General features: G+C 43.0%; 1 long non-coding RNA gene across 2 annotated transcripts; it reads left to right on the forward strand.

Moving 5' to 3' along the window:
• Positions 1-5,640: 5,640 nt before the first annotated feature.
• On the forward strand, positions 5,641-17,752 carry LOC101732269. Of its 2 annotated transcripts, none has more exons than XR_004222310.1 (3): positions 5,641-5,783; positions 10,599-10,697; positions 17,551-17,752. It is a non-coding gene; the product is annotated as an uncharacterized LOC101732269 (long non-coding RNA). The 2 variants fall into 2 exon arrangements; XR_004222309.1 differs by having other exon boundaries at positions 5,641-5,773.
• The last annotated feature ends 6,586 nt before the right edge of the window (positions 17,753-24,338 follow it).

Below are 24,338 nucleotides of genomic sequence, written 5' to 3' on the forward strand. Positions count from 1 at the left end.
ACTAAAAAATCATTTTGTTTCACTCTAGAAACCATACCACTAAGCAATACTCTATAAACTAGATCATTGAGATATACTCCACAACTCATTACACTGAACTACACTCAATAAACCAGAAAATTAAGGTAAACTCCATAAACCATACACCTGAGAAATACTCTATAAACCAGATTGTGAAGATATACTCCACAAATCAGACCAATCAGCTACACTCCAAAAACCAGATCATTCAGATACACTCCATAAAATATAACACTGTCCTACACCTAATAAACCAGAAAATTAAGGTACACTCCATAAACCATACCACTCAGGTACACTCCACAAACCAGCTCATTGAGAAATACTCCATAAACTATGCCACTGACCTATACTCCATTTACCAGATCATTGAGATACACCCTATAAACCATATAACTGTAGTACACTCTATAAAACAAATAAAGTTGAGCAACACTCCAAAAACTATAGAACTGAGCAATACTCACACTGAACCAGACCACTGAGCTACTCCACAAACCATACTACTAAGCAAAGCTCTGTAAACCAGATAATTGAGCTACACTCCAAAAACTACACCACTGACCTACACTCCATTAACAAGACCATTAAACTACATTTCAAAATCCAGATCAATGAGCTACAGTAACTGAACAAGACCATTGAGCTACATTTACTGAACAAGACCCCTAAGCTGCACTCCATGATTCAGATCGTTCAGCTACACTCCATAAACCAGACCACATAGCAACACTTTGTAAACCAGGCCAATGAGCAACACTCCATAAGCTAGACCACTAATCTACACTCCTAAAACCAAACCACTGAGCAACACTCCATAAACAATACCACTGAGCAACACTACATAAACAATACCACTGAGCAACACTCTGTAAACCAGACGATTGAGCTATTCTACAAAAATCAGACCATATATATATATATACATACCTGTGTATATATATATATATATATATTTATATATATATATATATATATATATATATATAGACAGAGCATAGAGTGGGAGCACACCAATAAGTTTCTAGCGATACCTGGGTCCCTGCGGCCCAGCGGCCCAGTCCAACCTTGCCCATATCTATATATATTGTGTATTTATTCTATCTATATACATTAGCATATACATGTAATAGGACAATTAAATTGCTAAGGACCAGAAGCACTCCTGTACCCTTTCTCAGTTGGGGGTTACATGTTCAACCAAAGAGGTGCAACATACCCATCCTCTACCTAACCTTCCATGAAGGACCTCTTTGGTTGAACATGAGATCCCTTGCAAAGGGACCTAACCCCTTAGAGACCTAGCAAGGACATAGATAATAAAATAATAACATTGCATTTTACTTGTATCCCGTTTCTCTCTTCTCTTTACCAAACGTCCTTCTTCTTCTTCACTTTCTCTTCATCTTTTCCTTCATCTTCTTTTGCCCAAAATGACCTAAAAAATAGGGTGACAAGCAAGCAAGGATCTGACGCTGTTAAAAAAAGGACTCCCAATGGGCGCAATTTTTATGGCATTTGTGAGTTTAACTTTTAATATGTTTTAGAATAAAGTTTTAGGATTTTACACATGTCCGCTGTATATTTGTTCAGCAGCAGCTGAAAGTGGAGAAAGAGAAGCTGGGAGTTATAGTTCTACCAAGAGGGAATTTGTTACAAGCTCCAAGACCACAGTGCTGGTCTGTAAGTATATGCACAATTGGTTGAGGATAAAAGGAAGTCACGGAAGAGTGTGAAATATGGAAATTCACCTATTTAAATAGACACTTTGCAGTGGATTGGACTTATGTGTTTTCCCAAAAAAGTGAAGTAAATTTGGTAGTGGTGTTCACAAGATTTGTTTTGGATATAAAAACGTTTGGAGGGGTGATTATCAATATTATATTACACTATATATATTTTTTTAAATTTTATCCCATAAGACCTCATCTGGGAAGTCTGCACAGAGGAGGGCGCTCCAGAGTTAAGTATTATTGTTTAAACCGAAGCACAAGGTATCTGGAGTGGGTTATACATTTCATTCACACTAAAAAATCATTTTGTTTCACTCTAGAAACCATACCACTAAGCAATACTCTATAAACTAGATCATTGAGATATACTCCACAACTCATTACACTGAACTACACTCAATAAACCAGAAAATTAAGGTAAACTCCATAAACCATACACCTGAGAAATACTCTATAAACCAGATTGTGAAGATATACTCCACAAATCAGACCAATCAGCTACACTCCAAAAACCAGATCATTCAGATACACTCCATAAAATATAACACTGTCCTACACCTAATAAACCAGAAAATTAAGGTACACTCCATAAACCATACCACTCAGGTACACTCCACAAACCAGCTCATTGAGAAATACTCCATAAACTATGCCACTGACCTATACTCCATTTACCAGATCATTGAGATACACCCTATAAACCATATAACTGCAGTACACTCTGTAAAACAAATAAAGTTGAGCAACACTCCAAAAACGATAGAACTGAGCAATACTCACACTGAACCAGACCACTGAGCTACTCCACAAACCATACTACTAAGCAAAGCTCTGTAAACCAGATAATTGAGCTACACTCCAAAAACTACACCACTGACCTACACTCCATTAACAAGACCATTAAACTACATTTCAAAATCCAGACCACTGAGCTACAGTAACTGAACAAGACCATTGAGCTACATTCACTGAACAAGACCCCTAAGCTGCACTCCATGATTCAGATCGTTCAGCTACACTCCATAAACCAGACCACATAGCAACGCTTTGTAAACCAGGCCAATGAGCAACACTCCATAAGCTAGACATCTAATCTACACTCCTAAAACCAAACCACTGAGCAACACTCCATAAACAATACCACTGAGCAACACTCTGTAAACCAGACAATTGAGCTATTCTACAAAAATCAGACCACTCCCATTTTTACTAATACCACGCTGCCCCACTGTGGTGTGCATGTAATGCATATTCACAGTGCTAGATCAACCATAACAAGTCCATAAAAATACAGTCCATGTTCATACCTGTCACATTTGGCGTCATGATTATTCCAAATTGGTCATATTAAAGTGACAGTTTAAATCAATATAGATCAGCCTACCACACACTGCAGGTATAGTGGTAGACGTGGAAGTGCTGGGTTATTTTATTAATAACATTATGCATACACACATATATATAATATATATATATATAGCCATTAAGCTTGCACTCACGATAATAAATCTTTATACACACCTGGGTGCAGTCCTAAAGTTCACCGGATCAACATTCTTCAAAGCAGGAACCACTTCACACGGGACTTATAATTCACAAATGATATTTCATTAAAGAATAACAGCCGAAATGTCAGCTTTGTTATTGTTTAATAAAATACTATTTGTGATTTAGAAGTCCAGTGTGAAGTGGTTCCTGCTTTGAAGAATATATATACACACACACACACACACACATATATATATATATATAACATACGTAGATTCAGCACTCCTAAGCGTGGTCAAAAGACCCAGGTGCTACCAATTAAGCATTAAAAATAAAAAATCTAGTGAGTATTGGTGCACACCGGGAATCGTTTAAAAAATAGCTTTTAATGTAGTAAATACATTACAAGACAGGCCTGTCCTGTAATGTATTTACTACAATAAAAGCTATTTTTTAAACTATTCCCGGTGTGCACCAATACTCACTAGATTTTATATATATATATATATATATATATATACATACATACATACAGGTATAGGACCCGTTATCCAGAATGCTCGGGACCGAGGGTATTCCGGATAAGGGGTCTTTCTGTACTTTGGATCTTCATACCTTAAGTCTACTAAAAAATCAATAAAACAGTAATTAAACCCAATAGGATTGTTTTGGCTCTAATAAGGATTATTTATATCTTAGTTGGGATCAAGTACAAGGTGCTGTTTTATTTCTACAGAGAAAAAGGAAATCAGTTTTAAAATTCTGAACTATTTGATTAAAATGGAGTCTATGGGAGACAGGCTCTCCGTAATTCGGAGCTTTCTGGATAACGGGTTTCCTGATAAGGGATCCTATACCTTTATATATATATATATATATATATATATATAGACAGAGCATAGAGTGGGAGCACACCAATAAGTTTCTAGCGATACCTGGGTGCCAGAGCCGAAGTAATCAAATAGCAGAAAACAGTGTCGGCACTCACAGGATTTAACGATCGATTGCTTGAAATCGATCGTGAAATCGTGTGAGTGCCGACACTGTTTCCTGCTAGCTATATATATATATATATATATATAATGACTGTGTAATATATTGATGTCATGATTATTCTAAATTGGTCATATTAAAGTGACAGTTTAAATCAATATACCATAGATCAGCCTACCACACACTGCAGGTGTAGTGGTAGATGTGGAAGTGCTGGGTTATTTTATTAATAACATTATATACACACACACACATATATATAGCCACTAACAATAAGTCTATATATAGTCCCAGCAAAGGTAGCAGCACTCACGGGACTTCAAAGCAGCATCAACAGAAAAAAAAAAAAAGTTTTACAAAACGTATTGTAGCATGGTTTTTTATTTATCCGATGTCTCATTTCCAAACAGGAACTTTCTTCAGGGAAAAAAAAAAACCATGCTACAATATGTTTTGTAAAACTTTTATTTTTTCTGTTGATGCTGCTTTGAAGTCCCGTGAGTGCTGGCATACTCACATCAAATAATTCATCTAAAGTAGCTTTTTGTACCATTGTAATTATAAGAATTATAAGAAAGCAGATCCAGCTCACCTATCAGTTTACATGCTGCCATTTGCTGCAACCAGAAACCCATCCTACAGATTGCTAAATAAAATGGAGATAACTGCCATTGCGATCTGCTAGCCACTACCAAGCTTATGAGAAGGAGGGGTATATAGGCATGGGGTATATATATATATATATAATGTCAAAACAGTGTATACTCAAATAATACCAAAATAAGTGCTATTGCCATCTTCTAGCCAGTACCAATATTATGAAAAGGAATTATGAAAAGTTATTTCCGATGGCCATTACAGTGAATGGAAATAGTGCTTCCTAGAAATAATTGCACGCTGCAGAAATCTTGATTTTAAAACTATATAAATATCATGCTGAATCAATCATATATTGAACGTTTTTTTCAGCCCATACTACAATAAATAAAATGTCAATACAGCGTAAACTCACAATTTCTATTCTGCCGAGCTAATCTGTAGCGCTCCTGTGAGATGCCATGAACCTCCACCGATGGCTGACAGGTCCAGTTCGCTATCTCCGTCCGGAGATCCAACCTTAACCTGAAGTTAAATTTGATGGTTTTGCGTGTTTATTTCTATGCTGCTATGTGCCCATGATAAGAAAACATTTCCATGCCATTTCCATCAGAGCAGACGTTTCCCTCTCGCCAGAAGCAACTTGTGACAGAAAAAGCCGCCACCTGACTTAACGGTGACGTGACGTAACTCGTCTTACCAATCAATAGTAAGGCAGGGGGCGTGGCTTCTGTGACAGCGCGCTAACTACATTGACGCAGGTGGATCGTCACAATGTTTGAGTCCTGGGTTGCTATGGTAGCGGCTAGTTCCTACGCTTGGAAGGGACCTTCTTGACGTCACGGTCATGTGATAATACCAAATGACCGCTCATTGCGCATGCCCCATTATTGCGCGGGAAATTTAAACACCCAGACGTCCTAATTGCTGCTACTAGCAGAGTCAGTGGGGGTATCACTGTGCCTCTGATTTTCTGGGAGAGGTATCCCTGTGCCTCTGATTTTCTGGGGGGTATCCCTGTGCCTCTGATTTTCTGGGGGGGGTATCCCTGTGCCTCTGATTTTCTGAGGGGTATCCCTGTGCCTCTGATTTTCTGGGGGGGGTATCCCTGTGCCTCTGATTTTCTGGGGGGGTATCCCTGTGCCTCTGATTTTCTGGGGGGGTATCCCTGTGCCTTTGATTTTCTGGGGGGGTATCCCTGTGCCTTTGATTTTCTGGGGGGGGTATCCCTGTGCCTTTGATTTTCTGGGGGGGTATCCCTATGCCTCTGATTTTCTGGGGGGGTATCCCTGTGCCTCTGATTTTCTGGGAGAGGTATCCCTGTGCCTCTGATTTTCTGGGGGGTATCCCTGTGCCTCTGATTTTCTGGGGGGGGTATCCCTGTGCCTCTGATTTTCTGGGGGGTATCCCTGTGCCTCTGATTTTCTGGGGGGGGTATCCCTGTGCCTCTGATTTTCTGGGGGGGTATCCCTGTGCCTCTGATTTTCTGGGGGGGTATCCCTGTGCCTTTGATTTTCTGGGGGGGTATCCCTGTGCCTCTGATTTTCTGGGGGGGTATCCCTGTGCCTTTGATTTTCTGGGGGGTATCCCTGTGCCTTTGATTTTCTGGGGGGTATCCCTGTGCCTCTGATTTTCTGGGGGGTATCCCTGTGCCTCTGATTTTCTGGGGGGTATCCCTGTGCCTTTGATTTTCTGGGGGGTATCCCTGTGCCTCTGATTTTCTGGGGGGTATCCCTGTGCCTCTGATTTTCTGGGGGGTATCCCTGTGCCTCTGATTTTCTGGGGGGTATCCCTGTGCCTCTGATTTTCTGGGGGGTATCCCTGTGCCTCTGATTTTCTGGGGGGTATCCCTGTGCCTTTGATTTTCTGGGGGGTATCCCTGTGCCTCTGATTTTCTGGGGGGGTATCCCTATGCCTCTGATTTTCTGGGAGAGGTATCCCTGTGCCTCTGATTTTCTGGGGGGTATCCCTGTGCCTCATATTTTCTGGGGGGGTATCCCTTTGCCTCTGATTTTCTGGGGGGGTATCCCTGTGCCTTTGATTTTCTGGGGGGGTATCCCTGTGCCTTTGATTTTCTGGGGGGTATCCCTATGCCTCTGATTTTCTGTGGGGGGGTATCCCTGTGCCTCTGATTTTCTGGGGGGGTATCCCTGTGCCTTTGATTTTCTGGGGGGGGTATCACTGTGCCTCTGATTTTCTGGGGGGGTATCCCTGTGCCTTTGATTTTCTGGGGGGGGTATCACTGTGCCTCTGATTTTCTGGGGGGGTATCCCTGTGCCTTTGATTTTCTGGGGGGGTATCCCTGTGCCTTTGATTTTCTGGGGGGTATTACTGTGCCTCTGATTTTCTGGGGGGTATTACTGTGCCTCTGATTTTCTGGGGGGGTATCCCTGTGCCTTTGATTTTCTGGGGGGGGGTATCACTGTGCCTCTGATTTTCTGGGGGGGTATCCCTGTGCCTCTGATTTTCTGGGAGAGGTATCCCTGTGCCTCTGATTTTCTGGGGGGTATCCCTGTGCCTCTGATTTTCTGGGGGGGTATCCCTTTGCCTCTGATTTTCTGGGGGGGTATCCCTGTGCCTTTGATTTTCTGGGGGGGTATCCCTGTGCCTTTGATTTTCTGGGGGGTATCCCTATGCCTCTGATTTTCTGGGGGGGGGGTATCCCTGTGCCTCTGATTTTCTGGGGGGGTATCCCTGTACCTCTGATTTTCTGGGGGGTATCCCTGTGCCTCTGATTTTCTGGGGGGGTATCCCTGTGCCTTTGATTTTCTGGGGGGGGTATCACTGTGCCTCTGATTTTCTGGGGGGGTATCCCTGTGCCTTTGATTTTCTGGGGGGGGTATCACTGTGCCTCTGATTTTCTGGGGGGGTATCCCTGTGCCTTTGATTTTCTGGGGGGGGTATCACTGTGCCTCTGATTTTCTGGGGGGGTATCCCTGTGCCTTTGATTTTCTGGGGGGGTATCCCTGTGCCTTTGATTTTCTGGGGGGTATTACTGTGCCTCTGATTTTCTGGGGGGTATTACTGTGCCTCTGATTTTCTGGGGGGGTATCCCTGTGCCTTTGATTTTCTGGGGGGGGTATCACTGTGCCTCTGATTTTCTGGGGGGGTATCCCTGTGCCTTTGATTTTCTGGGGGGGGTATCACTGTGCCTCTGATTTTCTGGGGGGGGTATCCCTGTGCCTTTGATTTTCTGGGGGGGGTATCACTGTGCCTCTGATTTTCTGGGGGGGTATCCCTGTGCCTTTGATTTTCTGGGGGGGTATCCCTGTGCCTCTGATTTTCTGGGGGGGTATCCCTGTGCCTCTGATTTTCTGGGGGGTATTACTGTGCCTCTGATTTTCTGGGGGGTATCCCTGTGCCTCTGATTTTCTGGGGGGTATCCCTGTGCCTCTGATTTTCTGGGGGGGTATCCCTGTGCCTCTGATTTTCTGGGGGGTATTACTGTGCCTCTGATTTTCTGGGGGGTATCCCTGTGCCTCTGATTTTCTGGGGGGTATCCCTGTGCCTCTTATTTTCTGGGGGGTATCCCTGTGCCTCTGATTTTCTGGGGGGGTATCCCTGTGCCTCTGATTTTCTGGGGGGGTATCCCTGTGCCTCTGATTTTCTGGGGGGGGTATCCCTGTGCCTCTGATTTTCTGGGGGGTATCACTGTGCCTCTGATTTTCTGGGGGGTATCCCTGTGCCTCTGATTTTCTGGGGGGTATCACTGTGCCTTTGATTTTCTGGGGGGGTATCACTGTGCCTTTGATTTTCTGGGGGGGTATCACTGTGCCTTTGATTTTCTGGGGGGGTATCCCTATGCCTCTGATTTTCTGGGGGGGGTATCCCTGTGCCTCTGATTTTCTGGGAGGTATCCCTGTGCCTCTGATTTTCTGGGGGGTATCCCTGTGCCTCTGATTTTCTGGGGGGTATCTCTGTGCCTCTGATTTTCTGGGGGGTATCCCTGTGCCTCTGATTTTCTGGGGGGTATCCCTGTGCCTCTGATTTTCTGGGGGGTATCCCTGTGCCTCTGATTTTCTGGGGGGTATCCCTGTGCCTCTGATTTTCTGGGGGGGTATCCCTGTGCCTCTGATTTTCTGGGGGGTATTACTGTGCCTCTGATTTTCTGGGGGGTATCCCTGTGCCTCTGATTTTCTGGGGGGTATCCCTGTGCCTCTGATTTTCTAGGGGGTATCCCTGTGCCTCTGATTTTCTGGGGGGGTATCCCTGTGCCTCTGATTTTCTGGGGGGGTATCCCTGTGCCTCTGATTTTCTGGGGGGGTATCCCTGTGCCTCTGATTTTCTGGGGGGGGTATCCCTGTGCCTCTGATTTTCTGGGGGGTATCACTGTGCCTCTGATTTTCTGGGGGGTATCCCTGTGCCTCTGATTTTCTGGGGGGTATCACTGTGCCTTTGATTTTCTGGGGGGGTATCACTGTGCCTTTGATTTTCTGGGGGGGTATCACTGTGCCTTTGATTTTCTGGGGGGGTATCCCTATGCCTCTGATTTTCTGGGGGGGGTATCCCTGTGCCTCTGATTTTCTGGGGGGTATCCCTGTGCCTCTGATTTTCTGGGGGGTATCCCTGTGCCTCTGATTTTCTGGGGGGTATCTCTGTGCCTCTGATTTTCTGGGGGGTATCCCTGTGCCTCTGATTTTCTGGGGGGTATCCCTGTGCCTCTGATTTTCTGGGGGGGTATCCCTGTGCCTCTGATTTTCTGGGGGGTATCCCTGTGCCTCTGATTTTCTGGGGGGTATCCCTGTGCCTCTGATTTTCTGGGGGGTATCAGTGTGCCTTTGATTTTCTGGGGGGTATCACTGTGCCTTTGATTTTCTGGGGGGTATCACTGTGCCTCTGATTTTCTGGGGGGTATCCCTGTGCCGTTGATTTTTCTGGGGGGGGGGGTATCCCTGTGCCTTTGATTTTCTGGGGGGTATCACTGTGCCTTTGATTTTTCTGGGGGGGGTATCCCTGTGCCATTGATTTTCTGGGGGGGTATCACTGTGCCTTTGATTTTCTGGGGGGTATCACTGTGCCTTTGATTTTCTGGGGGGTATCCCTGTGCCTCTGATTTTCTGGAGGGTATCACTGTGCCTTTGATTTTCTGGGGGGTATCCCTGTGCCTCTGATTTTCTGGGGGGGTATCCCTGTGCCTCTGATTTTCTGGGGGGGGTATCCCTGTGCCTTTGATTTTCTGGGGGGTATCCCTGTGCCTCTGATTTTCTGGGGGGTATCACTGTGCCTTTGATTTTCTGGGGGGTATCCCCGTGCCTCTGATTTTCTGGGGGGGTATCCCTGTGCCTTTGATTTTCTGGGGGGTATCACTGTGCCTTTGATTTTTCTGGGGGGGGGGTATCCCTGTGCCTTTGATTTTCTGGGGGGTATCACTGTGCCTTTGATTTTCTGGGGGGTATCCCTGTGCCTTTGATTTTCTGGGGGGTATCACTGTGCCTTTGATTTTCTGGGGGGGTATCCCTGTGCCTTTGATTTTCTGGGGGGTATCACTGTGCCTTTGATTTTCTGGGGGGGTATCCCTGTGCCTTTGATTTTCTGGGGGGTATCACTGTGCCTTTGATTTTCTGGGGGGTATCACTGTGCCTTTGATTTTCTGGGGGGTATCCCTGTGCCTTTGATTTTCTGGGGGGTATCACTGTGCCTCCTGATTTTCTGGGGGGGTATCCCTGTATCCTGTATCCCTGTCCCCAGTAATGATATCAATTATGATTGTAGGGAGCTAAATAAAATTTCAAACCTTTCTTGTTTTTATCTTTGTACCACATTCAGGCCACCAACCGGATGGGGAACTCTACCCGGCGTTTTGCAGAATCCGCTATTGGTGCCCCTCCTGAGAGGAAGAAACAGTAACAAGGACTGAGTTAGTGGGTGAGGAAAGTTCAACTTTGTCTCCTGCACCCATTCCTGCTCGAATGCACAGGTATCGCCAGCGATCCACCTCACCACTGGACCTGCTCTTTCCTTGCCTTGAATTCACCAAATCAAATATATGCTGCATGCAACCTTGTAAAAGATTTACATTCCCAGTTCTCTGACCTGAGGATGCAGAGGATATATAATATAATGACTTGCATACTCTACACCTTAGTGTTGCACAAAACTAATGGTTTCTGCTATCGCCAGACCTAAGTGCTAAGACTTGAAGCACATGAGGCATTTTATGTTGCATATTTCCAGAGATAAAACATACATTGTCCATACACAAAGCTGCCATAAAATGCCCCATGAACCATTACCCTAAGGATGTAATATAGCATTCCAATTGTTCATGTGCAGTAATAACACAATTAATCATGTTGACGAGTACACCATTTACAAGCCAATGAAATGTACTGTATTGTAATGTAACTGTACTGAGCACTTCCTTAGAGGCAGCCTTATATAGAGAATCACTGTGCACCTTTTTGGAATTGTCAGTCCCATTTGCCTGTAAGAAATTATTAGATTAGATTTAGAGCCAAACATAATTATATTATTTATATATTTAAGTAGAGAGTGGCCATGAATTAAAACCTTTCAATGTTAGCTTTAAATGGAAACTATTCTATTCAAAAGAATTATTGTAGGCGGTGTATTTGCTTTAAAAGAATGCATAGGTTATAGTGATGCACGGATTAGAAATCTTCAGACCATCCCTAACCAGCCCCTACTCACCTGATTCGACTCAAGGTTGAGAAAGGACATGCAGAGGATGCCGAGCATGACCTTCCCTTCAGCTGATATCTGATTTGGTGTCAGAGTAGGGGTGGGCACCCCCCCAGTGATTGTAATCACTTACAGGAGCACCATCCTGGGGTATAATGTAAGGAGAAAGCCGAACAGCCCTGGGTAGCTGCAAAAGAGTGATCCTCTTCCTTCTCTAGTGTATTTTCGGAATCCCGGGGCCGGCGCATACACAGTGGAGTAAAAGAAGAGAGGAGAAAGAAGAGGATCACTCTCTCACAACTACCCCAGGCTGGTGTGGTTTTCTCCTAACAGGAGCATTAACCCAGGGCCTGGGTATAAGGTAAGCGATTACAATCACTGGGGGGGGGGGAGTGCCTAACAATTTGGCACTCCCAGTGATTGTACCTTTTCTTCTCCTATAAGAGTTAAGTTATAGGGGGCCCAGCCATAGGGCACAAATTAAAAGTTCTCTGCATTGCAGTGATATCCCATTTTCCAACCCGAACCTGTCCAGACCAAACCTTGAGTTTTGGACCACTCCATGCCTCTCTGATAAGTTTAGCATGGAAAATTTCCCCACAGCACATTTACACAATATTACAGAGAATATTACAGAATTCTGTACAGCAGTATTCACTGAAGGTAATGTGACTGGTAATTTCTAAGAATAATCTGGTTGGAAATTCTGGTTGAATGCGTCTGACTGAATCTAATGAGTTTATGATGTATTGGTCCTTATAAGTTGTTATTGACCAGATAGAGCTTCCCCAAGCAACCTTGTTGATTTGACTGACTTCTAGCAGATGGGATCTACAACTTAGCCAATATGGTTGCCCAACTGAACAGTGATCCAAACTATCAGGCGTTGGGTGAAATAGACAGATTATCTGTATAGTTAGCCATATAGACCACTCTAGCTGTTACAGAACAAAGCTGTTCTGCAAGTTTTTCCCAACCAAGGGGAAAGTACAATGTTATTTTTGCATTACTGCTCTATCTGCCCTCTGCCTTTTGGAAATAGGTTTTTGAATTGGGCTTTGGTGATCGATATAGTTAATAGTGTATAGGAACAATGTTATTAAGGATGGACTAACCAGAAAATCCATGCTACCAAATATAGGAACTCCATTGTTCATAGTAGTTGGTAGCTGTGGGTTATGGCAGAGATCCCAGACTTTAATACCACATTCAAATGTAGAAAGAGGGGAGACGCACAAGCTTTAAAGGAGTTTCTGGGGGTTGGCAAATTAGGGCATTTATTAACCCCATGTGGACTGCCAGTGTGGAGAAGGAACAATTGTGTCTTTATGCCTCCATGCCAGGAATTCAAAAGAAGCTCTTGCTTTTGAGGCCATATAAAAAGGGGGTGGAGAGTGAAAGTTGCTTGGGAGCTAGTACCTGGGGATCACTGGGCTCGAAATAAATGGTGTTTTCCAGTCCATTTAACTATCTTTAGCCTAAAATGTACTCTTTAGTGTTTAGCCATGACAAGGCGCCATCCATAACAGAAACAGGATATCACTGAGAGAAATTGCACTTTATTTAATCTTTAGCAGAAGATTGGGCTATTTCCAAAGTATTAAAGCCAAAGTATTTCTTAGTGGCATGAATGGCATATTTTGGCCTTGGGTCCACCTCTGCCCAGCAGGCCTATATGAGCACAGACTGTTTTTGTACTTGTATATGCCACATTAAAGTTTGAAATTGTTACAGCCTTTTCAGTTTTTTTGCTTCTTTTAAATTCCTCACCTTATTCCATGAAATACGCATGTGGTAGTCGTTTAATGCTAACTAGAATTTTATAGCTTCTACTGGGCATTCTGTAGGTTTTGTATGTTTCATTTATATATATATATATATATATATATATATTCATAATCGCAAACTACAAAATAGCTTGAAATTGCTGACTTAAGATATTTTTAAAGGGGTTGTTCACTTTTAAATGAACTTTTAGTATAACATAGACATAGTTATTTAGATTTTTGTTCAGCAGCTATCTGGTTGCCTAGGGTCTTGTTTACCTTAGCAACTAGGCAGCAGTTTGAATGAGAGACAGGAATATGAATAGGAGAGGGTCTGAATAGAAAGATAAGAAATAAAAGGTATCGATAAGCTCACAGAAGAATAGTTTCTTTTTGCTTCTGGGGTCAGTGACCCCCATTTGCAAGCTGGAAAGTTGTAGTAAAGGAAAGCAAACAATTTAAAATGTATTACAAATAAATAATGAAGACCAGTTGCAGAGTTGCTAGCAATAGAGCATTCTATAATATACTAAAAATTAACTTAAGGGTAAACCACCCCTTTTGTGACAATAGCAACCCTATACATTCTATCTGTATATATTTCTTATAAAGAATTTACTGCCATTAAGAAAATTTGAGACCTTTGCACTATAAGGTGCTCTTTGTTTAGACGAGGGTTTTATGCAGCACTTAAATTTGTGTTTGCTCATGTGCCTTCTGTTCACTACAGTTTGGGCAGCTTTGCCAAAGCAATGAAATGATGTAGGGCTTTCTCCCATCGGACACTATACTAAACATGGAACCTTTAGAAGGCAGTTGATGAGCAAATATAGTGGCAATTTGTTATGTTTGATGCTTGTTTAATTGTACAGTGTCAGTACGACTGCTTATGTACCATAGTATGTAAAATCCATGGCACTGGCTGTATATGTGCCATAGATATGTTTGCATTCCTTTCTAGGCTATATGCAAAATGTGCTATTGCTTTTTTTGGCTTAAATTATAGCCCCTCACCTAGTCCTGTAGTATATATGGTGGTCAGACTGTCCCTTCTCTGGATCTGATAGGCTGAATATATTGCTTAAGGTGGTCATACACATTACAATTACGATTGGTCGCAGGGAGGATCGTTCTTATCCTCCACTAACGGTCAGAGCTGAATCCTCAGATATGGAGGTAGAAACAATGGGAATTCTACCCCAATCTGACGATTCAGCCCTAAACGCTTGCCTTTGCTCAGGCGCCTGATCGATGAGATGGCCGATATCCAAGGCTTTTGCGATAATGGCCGCCTTGTCAGTCCATCATACATGCACCGAATATCATATGAAACCTTGTTTGCTATGGTATCAGTGCTTGTATGGCCAGCTTTACACAGTTCTCCAGCCCATCAGGTGTTCGCTCTGCCCTCCCAGCTTGGTGTGACTTTTGCTCTTAGTGCCAGTAAAAGACTGTCAGAGTTGGCATAGCTATGTACTATGGGACTGAGGTTTTGAAAAAGAACAAAGCTGAGCATGCATTAAAAAAAAAAAAAAAAAAGACTGTATCTCTTTAAAGCTTCGTTAGAGGAGGGGGTGGTGATGGAACATTCTTGTAAATACTCCGTGTAAACTGACTATTCCAAAATGTGTTTTTCCATTGTGTATTCATTAAAGCTCACAGGGATTGTGTGTGATTGAAAACAAAGAGATTTCATGTTCATCTTTACACCCTGGTGGCACAAACCATATGCAATAAAAAGGGAATACAGACCACTAAAGTAAATTCAACCACACAAAACCGGCAAATTATCATTTTGCAAGGATGTAACTGATTTGGTAACTGCATCTTCATTGTAAAGAGCATTATTCTAATTAAAGAAAGACTCCAAACTGGTTGCATTTGCCTTTATTAAAAATAAATTGCATAGAAGTGAAAAATAAGCAGCAATAGTAAGACATAACTCCTTGGTCCGGAAACATGACCACGTACTTCCGATAGCTCGGCTTTGGAATTTAGCATTCGGTTTTCTGGATCTGTGGGGAGCTGGCATACAATAAATAGACATGTGATTTTAGAGATATTTAGGCACTCGTGTTTTACTCAGAGTGGATATTTAGAGCAAGTTTGCTAGAGTCTGAGACTTAGGGCTCTGGCACACGGGGAGATTAGTCGCCCGCAACAAATCTACCTTGTCACGGGCGACTAATCTCCCCGAACTAGACAGTATTAGTTAGACAGTATTCCTGTCATCAAGCAAGCAACACGACACGACAAAATAATAGCATTTATTCTGTACAAGTGCATGATCGGAATGTCACTATTGTCATTATTAGTTTTCTGGCTGGCAAAAAGAGTTCAGCAAATGCACAACAATTGGATATTAAATATATATATCGATTCTGCCAACTGGGACAAGGTACGGTTGAGATATAAGTGAAATTGGATAAGATTTGGAGAGGGAAAGTGAAAGATCCTCTTCAGCTGCAGGTGGGTCTAGCAAGAATGGGGTTGAAAAAAGGTTCACCTTTAGCTCCAGGGCCTGGAACACACAGTGGGCACTCAAAAATAATTTGCAGCACAGTTCTGTTTCTGTTTTAAAGGCATCCACTAATTCTAAAATTGCATGTGAGATTTACCCAGTTCTATCTGCGCCTCTCTCGGCAAAATTCTCAAAGCAAAGTAAAAGGGCTAAATGTTTTGAAATGAATTCTTGCCTATGCTACTTTAGCAGCTACATTTCAGCTGAAGCACTTATGCCTACCCGTCCCAGAGACATAAAGAGTTAAACCTCCACTTAAGCCTAATCTTCTGCCGTGGGCACAAAATGCGCATTCAAACGAAAATGGGAGTTTGCTTGTGTCATGCAAGCAATTCTCCATCAGTTTTCCTGCGGTTACTTATATTAAGGCTCTGCATATACAGTAAAACCCACTTTTTATATTTTTCAGAGGACCGGGAAAAAATTGTGTAAAAATGGGGAAAATGTAAAATCAGGGAAATGTGTTAAAGCAGCTTATTCTTTTAAAAGGATAGAAGCACAGGGGCCAAATGTACTTTTGAAATACAATATTTACTGTGTTAATAACAAGGGTTACACACCAACTGACTGATAAACCCCCACTGCTGCCAAGGTACAGGGGTTGGTAGTGGCACTGTACTTGAAATGACTAACAAAGATGGCTATTGCAAAATAACTTACATACTAATTGTATGTAATTCATTTTTTTGACCATGCCATATTAATTTTTATGTTACAAATGGGCAGCCATCATGCAAAAAAAAGCCTATATTTAAAGATACTGGTATCAGCGGCATAACTAGTGCACCACAGCCACCCCTTCCCCAGTCTGTCCCTCCTGCCGGAACATGTGCCGCACACTTACTTTCACCTTCGGGCCTCACACATTACACCATGTATTTGTGTTAAAGGAAAAAGAAAGTCAAAGTCACTTGGGGGTGCCAAAATGTTAGGCACCCCCAAGTGACTTTGACCACCTACCTTTTACCCCGGGCTGGTGCCCCTGTGAGGAGGGAACAGCACCAGCCCGGGGTAGCTGCCGGCGCTTGCCTCTGCCTGATTCGCTGCGCGCGCATGCGCAGTAGAGTGAAAAGCCGAACTTAAACTTTAAAGTCGGCTTTTCACTCTACTGCGCATGCGCCCACCGCTGGCATTCCAGAAACGGAAGCCGGAATTAGGAAACGATCCGCTCCAGGTGCCCCGGGCTGGTGCTGTTTTCTCCTAACAGGGGCACCAGCCCGGGGTACGAGGTAAGCGGTTAAAGTCACTTGGGGGTGCCTAACATTTTGGCACCCCCAAGTGATTTTACCTTTCGTTTCCCTTTAAAAGCCACTCCTTGCAGTTCTGTACAGTTGCGCTCGATGCTGCTCAGCCCTTTAGGCCTTCTGTTTGGAATTGAGTGCAGTGCGTCAATTGACACCATGGTGCTTGGGGTTTTACTGTCACCCGTGAAGGTGTGTCACACAGTGCCCTGCATTAGTTGTTGGGTTGGGTGCTAGTGCACCCTTTGACACCAGGAGTGACACCAACCAGAACATTTTTATTGCATTTCCATCCAATTTATACATTTTTCTGCATCAGCTGCATTGTAGGTAAAAGTCCAAAATAGCAGTTTACACCCTGCACCTGTGGGTCGTAAATGCCCCCTGTTATGTTCCCACCTATACACATATAACGTAAATAGCAGGTTCTGTGCAGTTTGATGCCCTGTTCCATTATTTAGTTACGGAGAAAAGAAATGTGTGACTGTTTTGCATATTTTGTGTTTCTCCAGCTCTCCATATTAACATGTCTCTCTTTTCTCTCCCAGGGCCCCGGGCCCCATACAAAATGGGACAACATTTTCCTTTCATAACTCCGGCAATTGGTCCTCTCAGTTCCCAAAGGGTTACAGAGCGTTGCTGAAAGAACACCGTTGGAAACGAGCCCCTGCCTCCCCTCATGTTGTGGGCATTCATGTCAAAATGAAAAGACATTTTTGGGAAAGCAGTAAAATTTCTCATTTCAGCATTTGTTATGTTGTCTTTGTACTATTTGCAATGAAATATAGGGTTTCAACGATTTGCAAATCCGGTATCCGATATCCGGTAAGGAGATCCCATTGATCCAAAGGCTTCACGGCTAGGGCAAGTAGTTGTTATGGGTCATTTCACTTATCCAGACACTGACGGGAGTAATGGGGTTGCCAAGTCTGTAAATACGCTAAATGCCAACTTTTTATTAGTGAGTTCAGAAACCTGTTGGAAAAGATGCAGCTGTGTATCCTGTAATAATCCCAGCTTTCTCTCCAGCACCAGTGCAGCTGAGCATTTACAGAACAGTGAGCAGAACATGGGCTCCTATGAGATTATGTTGCACAGGCAACTTGTATAAGAAGTGACAGAGACACTAAACCTTAGAGGTTCCTCTGAAAGGGACATTAAATCCCAGTAGATCAGCGCTAAGGTTTTCACTCTTTTATCAGCTAAAGCCAAAGAGGCTGACATGAAGCCTCCTTTTATTTTCTCCAGTACTCAATCTGTTAGGATTGGGCACATTCATATCTTCCTATTCAAACACTGGGAACTACTGACCTCTCATTGCCATTTCTCCTATACAGAGGCCTATGATGGGCTACAGACACAAAGGAACTCATAAAACATGTAGTGGAAGCGCATAAAAATAGAAAAACAAAAATATATATACCGTATATACTCGAGCACCAATAATGTTCTGAAAAAGGCACCCTCGACTTATACTCGAGTATATAAGGTAATGCGTTCTGCGTTCACTCGCAGCCCCCCCCCCCCCGCGCGCGCGTCACGCCGGGCCGGCACAAACACGTCGCTCTTTGTGTGGGTGTGCCGAGTGTGCGGCTGTAGGGTACGCACGGTGTGCGCAGAGTGTGCGCATTGAACATGGGCAGGTAGGGAAAGTTTTGGAAATGGGATGTCCTTACAGTGTCTACATGATAGTGCCTTGTGCTGAAGAGAGCATCCTATGGGAATATCTGGGCAGACCCACATAGATACTGTGCGCAGGTGTGTTAAAAGAAATGGATGCCTAGGCTTATACTCGAGTTAAATAAGCTTTTCCACTTTTCTTAGGTAAAATTAGGTACCTCGGCTTATATTCGAGTATAAACGGTAGTGCAATACGTATTTAAACAGCCATATTAAAAATCATTAGTGCAATGTGCAAAATATGGATAAAAAAGTGTAAAGTGTGGTAAGTATCCGCCACCGTTTGGTAAGCTAGAACACTCAGCAGACCCAAGTTTCAACATGCCAAAATACCAATAGAAACGGATTTGATTGAAGCAACGGGCGAGTCCTCAAGCGGTTATAAATCGAGAGAAAGCAGAAAAAAGCATAATAACGTTTATTAAATATAAAACCCTGCACAACACAGACTACTCACAAAATTGTGATGTTCAAACGGACGTATCAAAAGGAGCTCAACGCGTTTCACGTGATTACCGTCACGTTTCCTCAGGAGCCAAATAAGAACTGGAGTCTCACCATCTATATGGCTATCAAACTTAGGGCAAAGTAACAGCACTGTAGAATGATGCCACAGTGCAAAAGAGAGAACGTCATTCGTGTGTAATTAAATCAGTAAAGAGTAAAATGTAACCGTATGACTCGAAAGTTACAAAATGGTATATGACAAATACGCACCATGGTAAGAGAACTCATAAAATATGAGGACAGAGATGAATCAGACTACACTACTTGTGTTATTGCATAGATGTAATGACTGCATACAGGGCACCAAGTGTATCATTATAGGTGCACTCATAGTAAATAAAATTATATGGAGACTAACTATGAAAATACTAAAAGGGTAAGTAAAATATAAAAAGTTCAAATATATCACATGTAATTTATTTATTTATTTTTTTAAACGAAATTGCCGCTAAATCAATATCAACATTCAGACCATGAGGCTCTAATGTGCTCAATTTAAATCCAGAATGTCTCCCGTTGTCGCGGTTTGATAAAACGATCCCCACCTCTAATATTGGAAGGGATCTGTTCAAGCCCCGTAAAAACTAGTCCTGTGGGACACAATTGTGTGTCTCCTTAAAGCACCGGGACACCCCATGATTAGTCTTACCCGCCTTTATATTTCGTATGTGCTCACTGATCCTGATCCCTCCGCTCTTATAGTCCCCCCTACATACAATTCCATGCATGGACAGAGCAGACGGTAAACAATATAGATGGAACGACAGTTAATAAAATCTTTTGCTATGGGTATACCTTCTACATTAAATTTCTTAAGAGCACGTGCTCCATTTTTTCTTACCACACTTATATGTCCCCTTCAGCTCCAAGGTATTACTAGATCTTTTCTCCCGGCCCCATACCTTAGAGCAGGGGTCGGGAACCTTTTTGGCTGAGAGAGAGCCATAAACACCACATATCTTAAAATGTAATTCCGTGAGAGCCATACAATATGTTTGGCCACAGATGCTGCGGGGCAAGGTAGGGTGGGTCCCAAGGACGCCGGATGCGATGCAGAGGAGGGCGTGGCCTGCGCTTGGCGGATAGAAGACGTGTTCTAAGGCTTAGAACACGTCTTCTATCCGCCGAGTGCAGGCCACGCCCCGGTTATTTTTTTTATGAAAGATTTGGCAGCGAGCCAGATGCAGCCACCAAAAGAGCCACATCTGATTCGCAAGCCATAGGTTCCCTACCCCTGCCTTAGAGGGTGCTAGCATATTATTTAATGTTTTAGACTTCTTTAAATGAACCTGCGGTTTAATCTCAATAAGTTCTCCCAACTCTGGGTCAGCTGATAAAACATTCCAATCTCTCCGTATGATATTTTTGATGTTATAAGCAGCTGTATTATATTTAGTATAAAGGTTAAACTTATAAGGAGTCGGTTTAGATTTAGATTTATCTCTGGATGAGACTGACCTTTGCAACATTGTTTAAAACCTAACAACCAGGAGTTCAGCAAATGCTGCTTTCAATAGCAGATAACTTTTAAAGCACAAAAAATGTTTAATAAATTCATATTGGAAAGTGGCTTAGAATTATGTTTTCTTTTATTAGGCAAAATACTATTTTTGGCATGGCTGACTAATATATAACTATACACTTCATAAAAAAAAACCATATACTGTATCAAAAAGCAGGAATTTTTGAGCACAGTGATAAAAATGGGAAACTGTTGGCGCTCCTGTCTAAAGAAACTTCTCCCATATGGCCATCCCAGCTATAAAACTATCTAGCGGGGAAACTGTCTCCTCGCCAAAAGATATTGACAAAAGGTAGAATACGACTGAGTTGTACACCTCTAAGCTACAAACCTCCCCAAATAAAATAAACAACTATCTTGAGGACACTGACCTCCCCAGCTTAGACTGGGAGACTTCCCAACAATTAGTCTCCAATATTAGCCTGCCTGAGGCTGAAACAGCATGTTAAACTAAGGTGAGAGCAATGTACCCCCCCCCCCCCACCAGTGGCTAAGGTAAGGACCAATAACAAGATTTCTGGCCCCTTCCCAATTAGTAGGGGAATGAGACAGGGATGCCCCCTTTCCCCCCTATTATGGAACCTATAGCCAGTCACATTAAACATGCCCTGACAAATAAGGCCCTATGCCTGAGATAATCTCAATGTATGCAGATGACACACTGTACCTTGCTAGCCCAGATCAAGCCTTACCATTAGCACTAAACATAATCAACACACATACTAATTACTTGGGCCTGAAAATAAACTGGTCTAAATCTGCGATCTTCCCGACTGACACTCCCCCATCAAGTTTCCCAACCCATTTACAGGGTTTACAATGGGTAGACACCTTCAAGTATTTGGGGGTTTGGATCCATACTGATCTAAATTCACTGAACTGAAAGGGATTCTGTCATGATTTTTATGGTAAACTCTACCATTTAATATTTTATTCTTGAACCAACAAATGTATTTTTAGCTGTAATATTGGTGTGTAGGCGCCATCTCAGTGCATTGTGCCTGAGTCTGAGCTTTCAGAAGGAGCCAGCGCTACACATCAGAACTGCTTTCAGATAAAGGGCACATCAAACTTTTTTATCTATACTGTATATGAATGCAAAACAGATTATAGCAATAAAGTCTCTGGTGAGGCCTACCCTAAACTCCTAGGAATAAATGATAGAGAAAGCCATGTCTCTGGGAGAAAAGCTTGTCCCTGAAAATTTGAGCTATGGATTGGCATTGACCCTGAAGTGCGAACACTATGTAATCAATACCCCCTTCAGAATATGATTTTTTTTCCCTCTTATTTGCTGTTTAACTGTTTTGGCTTCCAGGGCACTTAAAGGAGAAGGAAAGGTTAAGTCAATTGGGGGTGCCAAAATGTTAGGCACCCCCAAGTGACATAAATCGCCTACCTTTTACCCCGGGCTGGTGCCCCTGTTAGGAGAGAACAGCAGGGGTACCTGCAGCGCTTCCTGCTTCCTTCTTCGCGTGCGCGCGCATGCGCAGTAGAGTGAATAGTGGAACTTTAACTATAAAGTCGGCTTTTCACTCTACTGCACATGCGATTGTCCTCGGAATTTGCGGCACAGCGAAGGCGGAAGGAGGAAGCGCTACAGGTACCCCGGGCTGGTGCTGTTCTCTCCTAACAGGGGCACCAGCCCGGGGTACAAGGTAAGCGCTTAAAGTCACTTGGGGGTGCCTAACATTTTGGCACCCCCAAGTAACTTAGCCTTTCTTTCTCCTTTAAACCCTTTTTTTGTCTTTACTGCTTGCCTTTAACATGACAGGAAATGGGTGGGTAATAAGCACATTGGGGTGCAATTGGGAAGTCTTGTATACAGTCAGAGCTCTTCCCCCCCTCCACCCATTTTTTCTGCATGCAGTTAGACGGTGCCTCTATACAAGGTACCTTATCGACACTAGGTGCGACTAACACTCCCAGTCTCTGTGGTGACATGAAATGGTTGATTTGGCTGAAAACGCACAGCTTTGTTGCTGTGAACACCAGTGCAGATGGGAGTTTTCCTCTTAAATTCACTGTAACTTCTAATAGGTTTAGAGCAGTTGGAAACATGAAAGGAAATTGCCCTGGGTGACTGCAGTTTTACATTTACATTTTGTACCATTGTTTGTGGAAATCTCTAAAGCAAGTAAATACTAGATAATTGCATAGCACTGTCAGTAACAGAGGAATCACTAGCGCCACATCAGTGTCGGACTGAGATGCCAGGGTCCACCAGAAAATCCTGGACAATGGGCCCACTTTCTAAGCCATTATTCCTCCTCTCCTCCCTCAACCTTGTTATTATCCTAGTATCTTTTCTCTGCATACTCTATCTATCTATCTATCTATCTATCTATAAAGCTTCCTTGTTCCCATACAGAAATAAGTAATGACCATGAATTAGGCCAAATGGTTAGAAGCAAGAGGGCCCACTGACACCTGAGCCCTCCGGTAGTGTTCCTGGTATCCTGGCGGGCCGGTCCGACACTGTGTCACATGAGTTGCATACGGTCCCAAAGATCAATGTGTGATTTCCTAGAAACAACAGTAGGAAATAGTGGGAAATCCACTCTGCACAAGCACTCCTGTCTACAACTGTTACTTTTAACCTCAACCACTTGCCTATAACCTGCAATAACATGCTAATAAGTCAGCCAGATTTTTGGGGGCAGTGGGATTTACCTTAAGTTATTTAATTCATAGGGAGTCAGTGGAGTTTCTCTCCACTGACATTGTTTGATAGATACATGTAAGTTATGTAAGTTTCTAGGCATATGAATTGCGTAAGTTTTAGTGAAGTAACTTTTGCTATGTGGAGGTAACCCTCTCTTTGGGTCAAGGTTTCAACAGGCCCAGTCCCACTTCTCTCCACCTGTTTGCAACCCACCCCTCATGGAACATGGGGCATTTTTGGTGGCATGTTTTGAGATGATTATTACCTATGTCTGCTCCATACAGTGCAACTGTCCTCTTGTATACCCCTAAATCAAAGCAAAAACAGTTATTCCATTCTTCCCTTCCCTGTCCCATTGTCAGTACAGTCAGAGGAGAAAGCCAGAAATGTAAGATATTAGGTAAGGGCACTCAGGTCCTTTACAGCTGATGCTGTACATGATAAACAACTGCAGTCAAACAGTTAAAGTAAGAAACAGAAAAACTGATATGTGAAAGAGAAACAGCCAACAACACTGATATTATATTTGACTTTATTGTCGTAAAAAGGCATTAAACATCCGATTTCAGTACAGTTAAAATTCTAATTGCATTTTTTAAATTATCCTAAAAACGAAAGCATAACATTGGGTACTGCAGCAAGGGGCTTTTCCCTGTGATCACTATAGGACAAATAAATACAATGATAATAAATAAGGATCACGTATTCTCAGTAGCAGAGTGGGAAACATGACAAGGCAATGCTGCAGGGGTCAGAGATGCTGAATACATGTAACGTAGATACAACTACAAGTGAAATGAGTCAGGGGAGTCACCGGTGGCCGGGGGAGCAGCAACAGGGATGGAGTCTGGGCCGCTGGGGCCCACTGGGTTTTTTCCCGGTATCCTGGTGGCCCAGTCCGTCACTGGACTAAGCCTCAGTTCAGAAATATTTTGCAACTGGGCAGGATCACCAGATACAAT

The sequence above is a fragment of the Xenopus tropicalis genome, chromosome 4, assembly GCF_000004195.4.
Source record: "Xenopus tropicalis strain Nigerian chromosome 4, UCB_Xtro_10.0, whole genome shotgun sequence".
NCBI classification, from domain to species: Eukaryota; Metazoa; Chordata; class Amphibia; order Anura; family Pipidae; genus Xenopus; species Xenopus tropicalis.